We start from the raw sequence: 19,585 nt of genomic DNA, 5'->3' as shown, positions 1-19,585 counted from the left end.
CCCAGTCAGGGTACATGCCTGGGTTGTGGGCCAGGGCCCCAGTGGAAAGCATGCCAGAGGCAACCACACACTGTTGTTTCTCTCCCTCTCTCCTTGCCTTCCCCCTCTCTAAAAATAAATAAATAAAATCTTTAAAAAATTGTGAAGAGTATTTTAAGAGAAATGGAGAAAAAGAAAGAGCTTCCAGTTGATGAATTCAACATGTCTGAAAATACTTGGAAAAACATCAAGAGCAAGAATATGTTATAAACAAGTCTTTCAGCAAAATGAACACACAAGCTGTTCTTGCATTGATTTTGCACCTATAGGAGAGACATCTTCTTGAAGAATGCTGGTTTACAGAATCTTCTGCAAGATAAAGTTGTCTACCTCCAATGACTCATCTTTTACTAGAATATAAAAGTCCATGTGCTTTTCTAAAATCTCATCCACTCTATCACTTAGATATCCAATTTTCAGAATGTGTTTAACATTAGTTATTCTATCTGCCATTCTTAAGTCTCCTTGGGAGTCTCCCATCAGAATTATGTTGCTATTGTCTTAGTTGATTAAAATACTCTGTGTTCTTCAAGACATCATCATGTTTGTTAAATACATTAATTATATCTCCCTGAAATCCTTTCAGCACCCATTGTCATTAAAATCCATGAAATTAGATACTACTTTAACATCTTGATAATGAACACCAGCTTGATAGACAATCTTCTCTAGTACATAATCTGTATCAGACAAAAATATGAACACAGGGATTCTCTGTTTTTGGAGATTATCAAAGAAATTCTCATATCCTTCCTTGAGCATAATATCAGAATCTGCCACAACTTAAATTTTGCTTTCTGTAAAGTCTGTTCAACAAGTAAACCATGTGATTTAGTGTACCATTCTACCATATAAGGCAGCTATTTTCAACCTCTTCATCTCATGGCACACATAAATTAATTACTAAAATTTGGTGGCACGCCATAAAATATTTTTTGTCAATCTGAAAAAATATAGGTATAAACTTGATTAATTCACACTGGATGGCTATTGCTGTATGGGCTGTTGTCATTTTTTTACTTGACAGAGTAAGAGAAAAGAGGTTAGTACCTCTCACTAGTCAGGTATTGCTTGTTTTAAAAATTTTTACAGCACTCTGATTGAAAATTACTGATATCAGGGTATACCTCTTCTACAGTAAAAACAGGATCAAATTCAGTAACATAATTTTTCTTGCAGTAACTTTTTTAAACATTCATCTGAAATGAGCTTACAGTTGTCAATGACATTATGACATGTTGAACATCTTTTCCATTCATAGGAAAATCTACTTAGTCATATCAAAGTCTGGTGTTATCTGAAATTTGATAGCTCCTCCTTTGGTAAGACCATGTAATTTTTTCTACTCTTGAATTATTGATGCAAACTGATCTTTTCTAGAATTCTGCATTATCTTGATGATCTTGGTCTTCCACCCCTGTCTTCTTCCTGAAGGTGAAGTACTAGACCAGCACCACCTCCACAATCAGAGTGCACACACTGACCCTTGCTACCGTCCCACCAGTGTCACCCAGCCCATGGACAGAGCCTTGTGTGCCTCTCAGGCTGAAAAGAGCCCAAATTCCAAGAAATTCTTGAAAGCAGAAATCATAGTCTTGATTCTCTGATCTCAAATAAAATTAGACATTAATAAGATAAAACATTTTTAAATGACTTTGAACAACTCTTGAAAAGGAAGTCAAAGAAAGTAAAGGCAAGTAATTAGTAACACTTTAATATCAAAAATTTATTAAATAGAAAATATAACTTAAGTAATATTACCAGTTATTTACTTAAAAAGAACAATGAAATAGATCTTTAGCTAGTCTGATTATGATAAAAAAAGAAAAACAACAAATAAACCACATTAGGAAAGGAGACAATTATATAGATGGAAGAGATTTAACTTTTGGAGATCACAAAATACCACTATTTCTATAAAGTGAATGATCTTGTTGGAAAATGGATACAACAAAACTTTCTTCAAAGTTTCTTTGTTATATATAACAAAACTTTTAAAGAAAGATCAAGTATTTGAAAAGATGAAAAACCACAGAAGAAATTTAAAAGGTAACCAAAAAATCTGCTACTAAAATGTTCCCTGGCGGCCCTGACTAGTGTGGCTCAGTCGACTGAGCGCTGGCCTGCCAACCAAAGGGTCACTAGTTCGATTCCCAGTCAGGCACATGCCTGGTTTGCAGGCCAGGTCCCCAATAAGGGGCACGTGAGAGGCAACCACATATTGATGTGTCTCTGCCTCTCTTTCTCTCTCTCTTCCCCTCTTTCTAAAAATAAATAAAAGAAATTTTTTAAAATGTTCTCTGGGGGAAAATTGTGGTGACAGCATAGTTTTAAATATTTCCAAGTTTCTACAAGAAACTGAGAGAGCAACTAAGATAGAGTTCAAATTTGCAGGAGATAGAGAAATTTACTGGGTAAACTTTGGGGAGGAAAGGGTTATTGGGAAGAAAAATTGAGTTATGCAAATACTTTGAGGCAGAGCAGATCATGACATATCCAGGAAGTGAAAGAAAACCAAAGTGTCTTGTGTGAGCCTCATCCCTTGAGTGTGGGTGGGAATCAGCCTTGCGCCCAACCAATTGAATATTGCAAAGGTGAGAAAGATACACATGATTACATGTATGTGATTAACTGTCACAAGACTAGAACTCATTTTGTTAGAAGACTCTGTCTTTCAGGCTTTGAGGAAGCAAGCAGCTATACTGAGAAGGTCCATATGACAAGAAATAAGGGTTGCCTCCAGCCAATAGCCAGCAAGAAACTTAGATCCTCAGTCCAACAGTCAGTACATGAAAATGCACTACTGACCAAAGGCATATGAGCTTGGGAAAGGATCCTTTCTCAGTCAAGTCACCTATGAGACTGAAATCCTGGCCAATTCCTTAATTATACCATTTTGAGACCATGAAGTTAAGGAAATGGCTAAACCATGCAGGGACTTCTGACCCAACAAAACTGTAAGATAATAGATGTGTGTTGTTTTCAGCTATTAAGCCTGTGGTGATATTACTATGCAGGAATAAATAAATAATACATGGCCAGAAAGCTAATAATCACTCCCATGAGGGAGAGAATGATGGAAGTGATGATGTATGACTTCCAAGGCTAGGTCATAAAAGTCAATGTGGCTTTCCACCATGTTCACTAAAATATTTGCCCTAGAAGCCTTCATCCACTATGTGGGCTACCTTAAACTTGACATGTTGTGAGTAATCCAAACTAACTCATGTCGGGTGACCCCATGAAAAGGCCCTGAGACTGAAAGGAAAAACATTTTAAAATGTTCTTGAACAACTCTTAAAAAAGGAAAAAGAAAAATGCCTAGCTAGTTCTTAGTTGCACCAGGATAACACTGATTCAGCTACAGCATCTATCCAACTACAACAGACACTGCACCAAAAGTATGCACAGCTTAGTCTGCCCTAGGTTTCTGACTCACAGAAGTTGAGAGCGACAACATTTTTTTTTAATTTCAAGGTAAGACTTCCAGTCAACATAGCAAAATAGGTAAATGCCCTGCACACCCCCTTCAACAATCACATCAAAATTACAAATAAATTATGGAACAACCACCCTAGAGAACCACCTGATGACTAGCTAAACAGAACTCCTACAACTAGGAGTGTAAACAGGAAGCCATGTGGAGACTGGTAGAAGGGGTCAAGACACAAAACAGGGTGGTTCCACACCCATGTTTGGCAGTTTAGAATCAGGAGTGATACCTTGGCTGCAGAGGTCCCCCTGAGAATCAAGGGGTCCTAGCCCCACACCAGGGTTCCCCACCTGGACCACCAGTGCTGAAAAGAGGAGTCTCCACAATATCTGGCTGTGAAGATCACCAGGGATTCAGTCCAGGTGAAACAGAGGGCTTCTAGAGACCCAGGCATACTCTTAAAGGGCCCAAACACAAACTCACTCACACTCACCCAGTACTCCAGCGAAGGAAGAGCGACTCAAAAAAGTGCTGGGGATCTATGGGGAGAGAGTGAATTCACGGGCTTGAGGGCTAAAGGGGCAGCTTTCTCTGGGACTAAACTGCTAGCAAATGCCATTGTTCTGTTGTTGAGCCCTCCGCCCACCCAGCCTGCAGGCACAGGAGAGCACCAAATGTGAGTCTCCATTAATCTGGCTAACAACCCTCACCCCACCATAATGATTCCCTGAAACCCCCAACCTACCCAACACACATGCCTGGTAAACCTCTTTTAGTGGCTGTTCCACACAAGTGGCTACCCTCAGCCCAGGTTTCAGATTTCCCTAAAATTTTGCAAAGTTCAACAAACCCCTAATAAGCGGTGGCTGATCTCAGCACACCCTATACCTCTTGCTCTGTGGTCACAAGAGTGGCACTAGTGGCAGCCAGCTTCCATTGGTTCAAAGCATAGCTTCTTCCAGGTGCCTCCAAGCCCAGCACACACAGCTACAAACAGCATATCATTTTGTAGCTCCTACCAAGTGGCCCCTGGCTGCACACAGGCAGCTGTTGACCTCGGCCTGCATGGAACCCTTCCTAAAAAGCCCTGAAACCAAAATACCTGGTGGCTAGCTTCAGACCAAGCCAGAGCACCACTCAATTAACACCACAAAAAACACACACAAAGGGTGGACTTGGCAGGCATCAAGCCCTGCTAAAGAGAATCTCACTCTGTGCAGTCAGTCAGTCCTGCAATATAACTCATTCACTATAGTCAAAACCAATCCACAGAGCCAATCAACCTGAGGTTTAATCCCAACCACTGACATGCCAATAGCAGTCAAGGCCCAACTACAACAGGAGGTCACACACCACCCACAGAAATGACACACCTAGAATACCCCCTCAGGTGACCAGGGAGACTGTTCCAATGGACGCCTAATACAAAAAGCCACCCAGCCAAGACCAGTAGACATAACAGACCTACCTGATACACTGAAAGAAATACAGGGAGACAATCAAAATGATGAGAAAAAGAAATGTGTTCCAAATCAAAGAACTGAACTAAACTGCATAAAAAAAAGTAAACAACATGGAGAAAGCAATCTATCAGATGCAGAGCTCAAAACACTGGTGATAAAGCTAGTCAACAAACTTAGAAAATAAGTGAAACTCAGTGAAAACTTATACAACAATGTAGGAACCAGAAAGAACCAGCCAAAAATGAAGATTACAATAACTGAAATGAAAAATACATTACATTAAATCACAATCAGGTTAGATGAAGCAGAGGACCAAATCAGCGATTTAGAAGACAAGATAGCAGAAAACACCCAATTAGAACAGTGAACAAACAAAGCATTAAAAATGAGAATAATTTAAGAGAATGCTGGGACACCATCAAGCATACCAACATTCCCATCCTAGGGGTACCAGAAGAAGAAGAGAGAGTGCAAAGAATTGAAAATCTATTTTGGAAATAATGACTGAAAAATTCCCTAACCTGACAAAGGAAATAGACACACAAGTTCAGAAAGTACAGAGAGTCCCAAACAAGATGAATCCAAAGAGGACCATACAAGAACACATTATACTTAAAATGCCAAAGCTTAAAGAGACAAAATTTTAAAAGCAACAAGAAAAAGACAGGTAGTTGTCCACAAAGGAACTTTCATAAGACTGTTAGCTTATTTCTCATCAGAAACTCGGCAGACCAGAAGGGACTAGTATAAAATATTCAAAGTGATGAAATCAAGAATATTCAAATCAAGACTACCCAGCAAAGCTCAAATTAGAATCAAAGGAGAAATAAAGAGCTTCCTAGACAATAAGAAGCTAAAGGAATTCATCACCACCAAACTAATATTATAAAAAATGTTAAAGGAACTACTTAAAGAGGGAGAAGAAAAACAGGAGGAGATAAAAAATATGAATAAGAACAGGAAGTCAAAAATATGAGTTGGAAAATATTATGATGAAAAATTTCCACTGAAAAAGGCAAACATATAATAAAAGCAGTGGATCAACCAACTATAAAGCTAGCAAAAAGATTAAACAGTAAAAGGAGAAATATCATGTGTACTTCCAACAGTGAATTAAGGGGTACACACAAATACACACACAAAAGAAGTAAAAAAATGACAAAAACATAAAAGTGTGGGGGTGAGTAAAAAGAGTAGTGATTATAGAATGTGTTCAAACTTAAGCTGACATCAACATACCATACCTATAAAAACAGCTTGAGATATATAAAGCACATGATAACCACAAACCCAGTATCTACAATAATATACAAGAAATAAACAAAAAGAATCCCAAACATAACATTATATATATTCATCAACATATAAGAGCATAAAACAATAAAAAAGAAACGGAGAACTACAAAAACAATCAGAAAATAATTAACAAAATGGCAACAACTAAATACCTATTGATAATTACTTTAAATGTAAATGGACTAAATGCTTCAATCAAAAGGCATAAGGCATCTGAATGAGTAAGAAAATAAGGCTTGTACATATTCTGCCTAAAAAAGATCCATTTCAGATTTAAAGAACACAAAGGCTGAAAGTAAAGGGATGGAAAGATATTTCATGCAACTGATATTTTTTAAAAAGCTGGGGTAGCAAGTGACACTTACATCAGACAAAATAGACTTTAAAACAAAAGCCATAACAAGAGACAAGAAAAGACATTCCAAAATGATAAAGGGAACAATCCAACAAGAGGATATAACCCTTGTAAATATTTATACACCCAACATAGGAGAATCTAAATGTATTAATCAAATATTAACAGACATAAAGGAAGAGATCAACAGTAATACAGTCACAGCAAAAAATTGAAAACCCCATTGACATCAATGGATAGATCACCCAAACAGAAAATTATCTAAATGACAAATTAGACCACATGAAATTAGTTGATATTTTTAGAACATGTCACCCCAAAGCAACAGAATACATATTCTTTTCAAATGAACATGGGTTATTTTCCAGGATAGACCATCTTAGGTCACAAAATAGTCTCAATAAGGTTAAGAAGATTAAAATTATATCAAGCATCTCCAATCTCAATGGTATGAAACTAGAAGACAATTACAAGAAGAAAACTGAAAATCATACAAACACTTAGAGGCTAAATAACTGCTACTAAACAAAGGATAGGTTAACCATGAGATCAAATAAGAAATCAAAAGATCATTTGAGAAATATTAAAATAAAAACACAACAACCCCAAATCTGTGGGACACAGCCACAACAGTTCTAAGAGAGAAATTCATAGCAATACAGGCCTACCTTAAGAAACAAGGAAAACCTTAAACAATTTAAATTTATACCTAAAGAAATAGAAAAAGAACAACAAACAAAGCGTAAAGTGAGTAAAAGAGAGGAAATAATAAAGACCACAGAGGAAATAAATGAAAGAGAAGGTATAAAAGAAAACAATAAAAAGATCAATTGAAAAACAACTAGTTCTTTGAAATGGTAAAATAAATAAATATAAATAAATAAATCTTTAACCAAACTCATTCAGAAAAACAGAGATAACTCAAACAAATAAAATCAGAATGAAAGAAAAGAAATGACAATTGACACCACAGAAATACAAAGATTATAAGAAAATACAAAAAACTATGCCAACAAATTGGACAATCTATAAATAACGGATAAATTTTTAGAAATACAGTATCTTCAAGTCTAAATAAACAAGAATCAGAAAATCTGAATAGACCAATAACTATTAACAAAATCAAATTGGTAATCAAAAAATTCCCCAAAACAAACTTCTGGGTCAGATGACTTCATCTGGGTCAGATGACTTCACAGGTGAATTCTACCAAATATTCAACAAGTTAACAACTACCCTTCAAAAACTATTCCAAAAAAAAGTAAAGAGGAGTGAAGGCTCCCAAGCTAATTTATGAGGCCAGCACTACTCTGATATCAAACCCAAAGACATGACAAGAAAAGAATATAGGTCAATATCCCTGATGAACATAGATACAAACTCTCTCAACAAAAGATTAACAAACTAAATTCAGCAATACATTATAAAGATCATACACCATGGTCAAGTGGAATTTATTCCTAGAATGCAAGGTTTGTTCAATATCTACAAATCAATTAACATGATGCAAAATAAACAAAATAAAAATAAAAATCATATAATCATATCAATAGATGTAGAAAAAGCATTTTACAAAATCCAGCATGAATTTATGATTAAAACACTCAGCAAAATGGGAATAGAGGGAGCATATCTCAACATAATAAAACCATATAAGATAAACCTACAGTTAGCATCATAATCAATGAGGAAAAGTTAAATGCCTTTTCCTCAAGATCAGGAACAAGACAAAGTTCCACTTTCACCAGTTTTGTTCAACACAGTATTGGAAGTCCTAGGCACAATCATCAGACAGGAAAAAAATAAATAAAAAGCATCCAAATTGGAAAAGTAAAAGTAAAACTATCATTATTTGCAAATGACATGATATTATATATAAAGAACTCTAAAGATTCCACCAAAAAAACTATTAGAACTGATAAACAAATTCAATAAAGTAGAAGGATACAAAATTAATATTCAGAAGTTGGTTGCATTTTTACACACCAATAACAAATTATTAGGATGAGAAATTAAGAAAACAATCCCATTTACAATTGCACCAAAAAAATAACTAAGAAAAAATTTAACAAAGGAGAGCCCTGTCCAGTGTGGCTCAGGTGGTTGGGTGTCATCATCCCACAAAGCAAAAGGTCACCAATTTGATCCCAGGTCAGGGCACATGCCTGGGTTGCAGGCCCAGTCCCTAGTTGGGGTGTGTGTGAGAGGTAACAAATTGATTTTCTTCTCGCACATTAATGTTCTTTCCTCTCTTTCTCCCTCCTTTCCCCTCTCTCTAAAAATTAATAAATAAAATCTTTTAAAATTTTTACCTAAGGAAATAAAAGACCTGTACTCAAAAACTAAGATATTGAAGAAACTCAAAAGATACAACTAAATGGAAGCATATACCATGCTCATAGATAAGAAGAATCAACATCGTTAAAATGTCCGTACTACCTGAAACAATCTGTAGATTCAATACAATCCCTATCAAAATACTAATAGCACTTTTCACCAAACTAAAACAAATAATCCTAAAATTTATATAGAACCACAAAAAGACCCTGAGTAGTCAAAACAATCTTGAGAAAGGAGAACAAAGTTAGATGTATCACATTACCTGATATCAAACTATACTGTAAAACTATAGTAATCAAAACAGCATGATACTGACATAAAAAATGACAAATAAATTGACGGAACAGAACAGAGAACCCAGAAATAAACCCACACTTATATGGTCAAATTAATCTATGACAAAGGAGACAAGAATACACACTGGGGTAAAAACAGTCTCTTCAATAAATTGTGTTGAGAAAACTGGAAAGACACATGCTTTCTATTTTTTTTTTAAGATTTTATTTATTTATTTTTAGAGAGGGAAGGGGGGGGAGAGAGAGAGAGAGAGGGAGAGAGAGAGAAACATCAATGTGCAGTTGCTGGGGTTTATGGCCTGCAACCCAGGTATGTACCCTGACTGGGAATCGAACCTGCGACACTTTGGTTCCCAGCCCGCACTCAATCCACTGAGCTACGCCAGCCAGGGCCAGACACATGCTTTCTTATACCATATACAAGAATAAACTCAAAATGAATTTAAGACTTAATGTAATATCTGTGAGATCTAGATGAAACTTCTAGAGGAAAACATAGGCAATAAACTCTTTTATGTTGTCTTTAATAAATTTTTCTGTAGTATGTTTCCTCAGGCAAGGGAACCAAAAGAAAAAATAAACAAATGGGACATCAAACTAAAAAGGTTTTGCACAGCAAAGGAAACCATCAACAAAGTGAAATGACAACCCACTGACTGGAATAAAATACCCACCAATGATACACCTGATAAGAAATTAATACCCAAAATATATTATACAAAGAACTCAATGTAACACCAAAAAAATGAACACTTCAATTAAACAATGGGCAGAGGATCTAAATAAACATTTCTCCAAAGAGGACATAAAGATGACCAATAGACATATGAAAAGATGCTCAACATCACTAATGATCAAAGAAATGCAAATTAAAACCACAATGAGCTATCAGCTCATATCTGTCAGAGTGGCTATCATCAATAAATCAAATTGAAAGTGTTGGTGAGGACATGGAGAAAAGGAAACCCTCATGAGTGAGACTGCAAATTGGTGCAGCCACTATGGAAAATAGTATGGAGTTTCCTCAACAAATTAAAAATAGAATTACCAAATAACCCAGAAATACAACTTCTGAGTATTTATCCCAAAAGGTCTGAAATAGTAAATTTGAAAAAATATATGCATCCTTATGTTAACTGCAGCATTTACAATAGCCAAGCTATGTAAGCACCCTAAGTGTCCATACATAGATGCAAGGATAAAGAAGATGTGATATATAATGTAATGTTATTCAGCCACACAGAAGGCTGAAGTCTTACCATTTTCAACACAGATGGACCTAGAGTGTATTATGCTAAGTGAAATAAGTCAGACAGAGAAAGAAAACGAATACCATATCATTTCACTGACTTGTGGAATCTAAAAAACAAAATAAACAAACAAATAAAATAGACTCATAGATACAGACAACGAACAGATGATTGCCAAATGGGAGGGGCATTGGAGAGTTGGGTAAGAAAGGATAAAGGATACGTGGCATGTGTAGCTCAGTGGATTGAGTGTGGGCTGCAAAACAAAGGGTTGCCGGTTTAATTCCCAGTCAGGGCACATGCCTGAGTTACAGGCCTGGCCCCCCAGTAAGGGGCACATGAAAGGCAACCACATATTGATGTTTCTCTCCCTTCCTTTTTTTCTCCTTCCCTTCCCCTCCCCCTCAAGATAAACAAAATCTTGAAAAAAGAAAGGGTGAAGGATATAGAGGTACAAATTGGCAGTTATATAATAGGGACATCAAGTACAGTATAGGAAATATAGTCAATAATATAGTAATATCTGTATGGTGCCAGGTGAGTTCTAGACTTATTGGGGATCACCCTGTAAATTATGTAAATATCCAACCACTGTTTCCAACCATGGTGCTATACACCTAAAACTAATATTAAATGTCAACTTTAATTGAACATGTTTTTTTAATTTTTCAATAAAGTTTATGGAAAATTTTTATGCATGGATAACCCAAACAGGAAATAATAATAAAACTTACTGCTCTAAATTGGAGGATATTAGAAAATTAACTCATTATTTTGAAAAGTAGCACATAAAAAGAAAGAGTTGAATATTTTATCTGCTTTTCTTGTGCAAGCTTGAAATTGGTAACCAGATACCCAAATAGTTCATGATGGGAAGTTTATCCTTACAGACATATTGTTACTAAATGATGAAAAGAAGTGATAGAGTATACCATTGTATAACCTCAAATAAATTAATAGATCTAAACATTAAGCATCAATGGCATCCAACATCACAGGAGTGACAACTAGACATTTGTGCCTCCTCATGCTTCCTCACATACGACCTATGAGTAATCTTGAAAAAAAAATTAAACATCTAGGGATCAAGCCTCTTGATTTACAGGAACTATTTACAGGAAATACAGAGTCCAGAGGAAGATGTGAAACTATACTACAGGGTCGCAGTCAGCAAAATCCAGACCTACAGTGTCCAGTACTGTAACCTGTAAACACATATGGTAATTGAGCACCTGAAATGTGGCTAGTCAAAATTAAAATGGGATATATGTGTAAAATAAATACACACTACACTGGTATCAAAAAATTTAAAATATCTTATTAATACATTTTATATTGATTATATGTTAACATGATAATATTTTGAATGTATTAGGTTAAATAAATGTATTATTTAAATAAATTTTACTGGTCTATTCTTACTCTCTTTTATTGTTGTTTCTAAAAAACTTAGTTACATATGTGGCTCTGTTTATTTCTGTTGTATAACACTAATTCAGACCATAGGAAACTACATAACTACCTAATATTTTTAACAAGTAAACTGCAAGAAAAGATACAAAAGAAAAACCCATATATAAAAACAGACTTTAAACTATATCAGCCAATTGCAATGTGTGATTTTGCATTCATCAAATTTGTGATTCACAAATTGTAAAAGATGATTTATGAAGCACTTGGAAATTTAAGCACTGATTTGATTAAGAATTGTTATATTTTTCTTTGATAATGATCTTGCAGATGTTTTCAAAAAGAGTATTTATCTCTTAGAGATCTATATTGTAATATTTACAACTGAAATGGTACAGTATCTAGGATTTGCTTCAAAATAATATTTAAAATAGTAGGCTTAACAAGATTAACCTTGAGTTGATAATTACTGAAGCTGTGTAACATGTGTGTCAAGCTTCATTATGTTATACTTCTACTTTGGTAAATGTTTGAAATTCTCAATAATAAAAAAAGTTATTTCAAAAAAACAAATAAAAGAAAGCACTAAGCCAAACTCTTTTACAGAAAAATCCTACCAAGGAACTGTTGTGTTGTATAAACTTTCCCAGAAAATAAGGAAAGATACAAAGCCTCTCAACTCATTCTTTGAGACTAGTAACAATAATTCTAATGTTAAAACCAGAAGAAGGTGGAGCTAGAGATAAAGAAAACTCTAGGAAATCCTTGAGAAAGTATTGGCAAACTTCATCCAACAATACATTAAGAAGATCATACACCGGATCAAGTGGGATTCATCCCAGGGATGCCAGGATGGTACAATATTCACAATCAATAAATGTAATACATCACATAAACAAAAGGAAAGACAAAAATCACATGATCATATCAATAGATGTGGAAAAAGCATTTGATAAGGTACAGCACCCATTTATGATAAAAAACAAAGAGCAGAGTGGGAAAAGAGGGAGCATTCCTCAACATAATAAAGGCCACATACAAGAGATCTACAGCCAACATCACACTCAATGGGCAAAAAATAAAAGTTTTCCAACTAAGATGTAGAACAAGACAAGGATGTCCACTTTCACCACTCCTGTTCAACATAGTATTGAAAGTCCTAGCCACAGTGATCAGAAAAGAAAAAGAAATAAACGGCATCCAAATTGGAAAGGAGGAAGCAAAACTGTCATTGCTTGCAAATGACATGATAGTGTACATAAAAATCCTATAGATGACACCAAAAAACTACTCAACCTAGTAAGTGAATTTGGCAAAACAGCAGGACACGAAGTCAATATCCAGAAATCAAAGACATTTTTGTACACCAACAATGAAATATCAGAAACAGAAATCAGGAAAAAAAATACCACTTGATATAGCAGCAAGAAAAATAAAGTACCTAGGAATAAACCTAACCAAGGAGGCAAAATACCTGTATTCAGGAAACTATACAATATTGAAGAAAGAAATTAAGAAGACACAACAAAGGAAGCATGTACCATGTTCATGGATTGGAAGAATTAATATCATCAAAATGTCCATACTACCCAAAGCAATTTACAGATTCAACACAATCCCTATTAAAGTACCAATGACATATTTCACAGATATATAACAAACATTTCAAAAATTTATACAGAACCATAAATGACCCTGAATAGACACAATTCTGAGAAAGAAGAACAAAGTAGGAAGAGTCACAATATCTGATATCAAAATGTATTAAAAGCCACTGTTATCAAAACACCTAGTACTAGCACAAGAACAGGCACACAGACCAATGAAACAGAATAGAAAGCCCAGAAATGAACCCAAGTCTATGGTCAATCAATATTCAACAAATGGGGCAGGAGCATAAAATGGAGTAAAAATAGCCTCTTCAACAAATGGTGCTGGGAGATCTGGACAACTACATGCAAAAAAATGAAACTCGATCACCCACTTATGCCATACACAACAATAAATTCAAGGTGGATAAAAGAGTTAAATATAAGTCGTGACACCATAAAAGTCCTAGAAGAAAACAGCGGCAGGAAATCTCAGACATTCCACACAGAAATATTTTCACTGATATGTCCCCTAGAGCAAGGGACATAAAGGAAAGAATAAGCATATCGGACCTCATCAAATTAAAAAGCTTCTACATGGCTAAAGAAAACAGTATTAAAATGAAAAAAACCAACTATATGGGAAAACATACTTGCCAATGATACCTTGGACAAGGGTTTGATCTCCAAAACATATAAAGAACTCACAAGACTCCACTCCAGGAAGATAAAGAACCCATTTACAAAATGGGCAAAAGACTTGAACAGACACTTCTCCAGGGAGGACATACAGAGGGCACAGATACATATGAAAAGATGCTTAGCATCACTGGCCATGAGAGAGATGCAAATTAAAACCACAATGAGATCACGTCACAGCAATGAGAATGGCCGTCATAAAGAAATCAACAAACAATAGGTGTTGAAGAGAATGCAGAGAAAAGGGAACCCTAGTGCACTGTTGGTGGGATTGCAGACTGGTGCAGCCACTGTGGATCACAGTATGGAATTTCCTCAGAAAACTGAAAATGGAATGGCCTTTTGACCCACAATTCCACTGCTGGGATTATATCCTAAGAACCCTGAAACACCAATCCAAAAGAACCTATGCACCCCAATGTTCATAGCAGCACAATTTACAATAGCCAAGTGTTGGAAGCAACCTAGGTGCCCATCAGTAAATGAGTGGATCCCAAAACTATGGTACATTTACACAATGGAATACTACGCAGCAGAAAGAAGGAGCTCCTACCCTTTGTGACAGCATGGATGGAATGCTAAGTGAATTAAGCCAAGCAGTGAAGGACTCACAATACCATATGATCTCACCTTTAAGTGGAACCTAGTCAACAAAACAAACCCGCAAGCAAAATATAACCAGAGACATTGAAATTAAGAACAAACTGACAGTAACCAGAGGGGAGATAAGAGGGGATAATGGGGGGGAAAGCATGAAGGGTTTTCAGGAACAACTATAAAGGACACATGGACAAAGCCAAGGGAGGGTTGAATCAAAGGAGGGATGCGGGGATGGCTGGAGTTGGGGGAGAAAGGGGGAAGAAAGGCAGAAAACTGTACTTGAACACCAATAAAATTAGAAATTGCAAAAAAAATTGGTGAATTTTTTGCAGCCATTTAAAATTTGAAGATGGAAGTAAATACACAATATTTTTAGCATATTATTCTTTATTATTTCAAGAAAGGTAAAAACACAACTGAAACACACAAAAAGATTTGTTTAGTGTATGGAGAAGGTACTGTGACTGATCAAATGTGTCAAAAGTTTTTTGTGAAGTTTCATGTTGGGGATTTCTTACTGGAAGATGCTCCACAGTAGGGTAGACCAGTTGAAGTTGATAGCGATCAAATCGAGACATTAATTGAGAGCAATCAACGTTATGATGTGGATGAGACAGCGGATATTCAAAATATCCAACTCAATAATGTTATTGGTGAAAATGAAAAATGTGTCTTAATTTATGGAAAAAAATACAGACTTTTTGGTCAACACAGTAATGATTATAACACCAAAAGCTGAAGACGCAGCTTACAACTGTGCTGGTGGAAGACTTGGAAAATGACCAACCCCATGTCAAGAACAAGGCTCAAATGTCACTAGTGTAAAATGAAACTGCACTGTAACTTACCTGGAACACTGAAATGGTACATGTAGAATTTGTCACTGTTTTCTGATACTATCCAAGTACAGGGTGCACTGATTCTAGAAGACCAACAGCCCTAACTTTGACAGAAATAACCTAAGAATAAAGAAAGCTAATTTTCAAGACTTAGATGGCTAAATGGAGATATCTTTTGAGAAAATCTAACACCCAGTGTCTTATTCTGTATCTGCCAAACAAATTATGGATATGTAAACTGGTTTTCAGAAAGAACCTGATATACAGATAACACAATCCCATTTTCAAGTCAGGTTTATTTCACACAGCAGTTATTTACATTTTCCCACAAAGAAACCAATGTATGGTTTCTCCATTTAGTTAATGTTTTGCAGTCCTCTATAGCTTGATCACCTTTGAGCAACCTGACAAAATTTTTTCTGAACCAATATCTGTGGGACATCTGGTCCGTGTGCCCAACTTGAGAATTCTGAATTTCAGAGAAGACCACAAGGATTCCTCTTTGCATGAGGAACCTCTTGTCCTCATATAAAAATGGGGAAAAGCTTTTTGGGGCTCATAGTCGGCCCCAGGATATTATGATTAACACCTCTAGAAAGATGAGATCCAAAATGTTCCCTTGTCTTTGATTGACAGGTGTTACAGAGAAACAGAAAATTTACCACTGGGAAAGAAAGCAATGCCTAGCCCAGACTCAGATAAAATTTAAGGTAGATAACAGGTGGTTTCTTCTGGGAACTACAGTCAAGTTCCATGGCAGACGGACTATGGTTAGACTTTCTTTGGAGAAAACACTCTCACCCTGATGTCTGACAGAAAAACAAGAGGAATAATGATTAAATGAAGAAAATAAACTTTTTCTTTTCTGGTGTTTTTAGCCAGTATCTGTGAACTACAACCATTGGGTCTGCCAGCTTATATAGCCACACAGACAGAGTTTGGTAAAATAAGGAAAGAAAGTAGTAAAGATGGAAGTTGGAGACCTCTTTTTCTGGACTAGGGAAGAGATAAACAGGAAACTAGTCCCATTTCTAGAACTAGAAAAGGGAAGGTTTTTTTGTTTGTTTTGTTTCTTTTTTTTTTTTTTAAAGATTTTATTCATCCACTTTTAGGGAGGGAAGGGGGGGGAGAGAGAGAGAGAGAGAGAGAGAGAAACATCAATGTGAGGTTGCTGGGGGTTATGGCCTGCAACCCAGGAATGTACCCTGTCTGGGAATCGAACCTGGGACACTTTAGTTCCCAGCTCGTGCTCAATCCACTGAGCTACGCCAGCCAGGGCTGTTTTGTTTCTTAAGATGAGAGAAATTTAAATATGTTTACATGCCAAGGAGAAGTCAGGAGAAAGCGAGTATTTGAAGGTTCACAAGAAAGGAGGGGTGATGACTAATGAACAGGACGTAAGAAGATAGGTGGGGAGGGGGGCAGAAGATGTGGGATGGATGAGAGCACAAGTGAGAAAGATTAACCTGGGGCAGAAGGAGGGATACCTCTTTCCCTGACCCTGGAGAAAAAAAGAAAAAAACATGTGGATGTCTGTATCTGTCAAGATAAACTTTGTCATGCTGTCATGATAATCTCCAAAATCTCCATGGCTTACAACAAGAAAGGTTTATTTCTCATTCACACTACTACATGGCCATTGCAGGTTGGCTCTGATTCAGTTCTGTGTTGTCCACATTTCAGGATTTAGAGATGTAACTCAGCCCCTACCTGGAATACTATAGCCTTTGTGACAGAAGAAAAAGAGAGAATGGCAAGCCATGCATGAGCCCTTGAAGCTTCTGATGGGAAATGATGTACATCACATCAGTTCACATTTCATGGCTAAAGCAACTCCCATGATCATGCCTGAGTTCAATAGAACAGTGACATGGGACAGGAAGAATGAATATTGATGAACAATACAATAGAGAGGGCCTTTGAATATGGACAAACAATGCAGTCTATCACAAGGCCCATCCTGCTTTTGTTGGTGATAGAAGTTACCTCTTCATTCATTCAATAAATATTTACCAAAATTCTCTGCTTGCCTTAACCTAGTCTCTGAATATTACTGATCTGCTTTCTTTCACTACAGAATTTCTAGAATTTTATATAAGTGAAATTATACAGCATGTAGTCTTTCATATTTAGCTTTCTCAAGGAAACCAGTCTTAATGTTGAGGCTATGAAAACAATGTATAGGTTAAAAGGGCAAGGAAAGTAGTAAGGTTCAACAATCTATGAGTGCCCACTTACTTTGGTTTCATCCTAAGTAGTAATTCCCCAGAAAAAGTCGAGTTTTATGTGCTAGTTATATTTTTCTAAAACCTATTAAAATAATTATTAAAGTTAAAAGTGTTTATCTGAGTGCCACCGATACACATCTCAAATAAGCAAGCCTCACATAGAAAAATATTTCATATTAAAAGACCATGACAATTTTTTATACTTCTAACATTCTCATTCTCTCATTGATTTTGGTCATTGAGTCTTAAAGTGGCCATCAGCAAAATTTATAAGTAATTATAACACTCAAATCTGTACACATAGCATCATAACATGTACTTTACATACTAATATGTAACATGTTTACTTTACTTTTAAAGATGAACTCAAACCTTTTCTTTTTGCTTTCTACCTTTATTTACCATTTTATTTGGTTGGGATTAGAAAAATTTATGTTTGGATATAATAGAAACCCAAACCACAACTAATAAAGGTGGGAAAATTAAGACTTGCTATGCAGTATACATAGATTGGGAAGACTTTCTGCAGAATATGAGATGTGAAAACAGTTTAACAATAGATAATCAAGCCAGGAAAACAGAGAGCGTAGCACAGTCAGACCATTAGCTACCATAGAAAGTGTATGGTGATAAAGATTAAGTGAAACATTAAGGAAATAATCAGTTGGGAGGATCTATGGGAAGAGCTTATGGAAGTTCTCATTCTCTACTATACTCTACGTAATTGCAAGAACCCTATAGCTGTAACTTCCCCTTCCCTTAACTTCCTTTTCATTTATATAAATACTTGCCCACCTTGGAATACAGGACAGAGTGTGCATGTGGCTTGCTATGTCTGCATGCAATGGGTTGCAACCCCTTTCTTTTTCCTGAATACATCCTTTTTGGTGATGAAATACCTGGTTGATAGTATTTTTTAGTCAACAACAGGAACATTTTGAGGTGCAATGCCTGTAAACAATTCTATATGTGCACTAATTCTTCCCATATGTGGGTTACTGTAACTTCCACACTTATAGGCTAAGACTCAGCAGTTTTCTGCATGTCTGTATATGATTGTAGAGGTCCCAGTAGAGTGAGTCACTGAAGAGTGCTTCTGGGATGGTTAGCACCGATAATAGGATCCATGAAGACCCATGTCTCTCTGTAGATGAGGCCTTTTCCTTAAGAAATTAGAACTCAGAGTGGTACCGAAGAAACAATGAAAGTTTGAATAAGAAAAAGGTATAACTTTAATTTAAAACTTCCTCTGTCATGTTTGTCTTTTGACAATTGTTGCTGGTTGGTTAGGGCTGAAGGAAGTTTTAAAGGGTGATGGATGGGAACATCGTCATGACTGTAGGTGGGTGAACCCTACATCTATTTCTCCAATGTTTTTCACTGGGGTGATAATGGGTCAGATTGGAATTCTGAGGCAACTTAGAAATACAAAAGTGTACCAAAGGCTATCTGGAAAGGTGTGTGCAAACAGGAATGGTGTAGTTACACCCACTTTGCCTGATCAAATGTATGGGTCCAGAGGCCTTTCAAATAGCGCTCTGTGGGGTATAAAGGAGCTGGATACCCAATTCACCCTGCTTGACTGGCTGTTTGGTAGGAATGATAGATTAACCCAGGGCTTTGAATAAAGTGATGGGGTCCATCTCAGTCTTTGTACTAGTCAGGTTTTGTCATTTTGTGGGAACCAATGAGAAACAGTTTCTCAGATGTTTTACATGTTACTAGGTGTGTTAGCTATTCAACTGTCT

At 36.2% G+C, this 19,585-nt stretch overlaps 1 pseudogene; it reads right to left on the bottom strand.

Annotated features, from left to right (window-relative positions):
- Positions 1-336: 336 nt before the first annotated feature.
- LOC123811230 lies at positions 337-3,926 on the bottom strand (annotated as a pseudogene).
- Between the last annotated feature and the right edge of the window lie 15,659 nt (positions 3,927-19,585).

The sequence above is a fragment of the Phyllostomus hastatus genome, unplaced genomic scaffold (assembly GCF_019186645.2).
Source record: "Phyllostomus hastatus isolate PE091 unplaced genomic scaffold, TTU_PhHast_1.1 phas_scaffold_78, whole genome shotgun sequence".
NCBI classification, from domain to species: Eukaryota; Metazoa; Chordata; class Mammalia; order Chiroptera; family Phyllostomidae; genus Phyllostomus; species Phyllostomus hastatus.
Note: the sequence above shows the minus strand (reverse complement) of the source record. Positions and strands in the feature narration are given on the sequence as shown.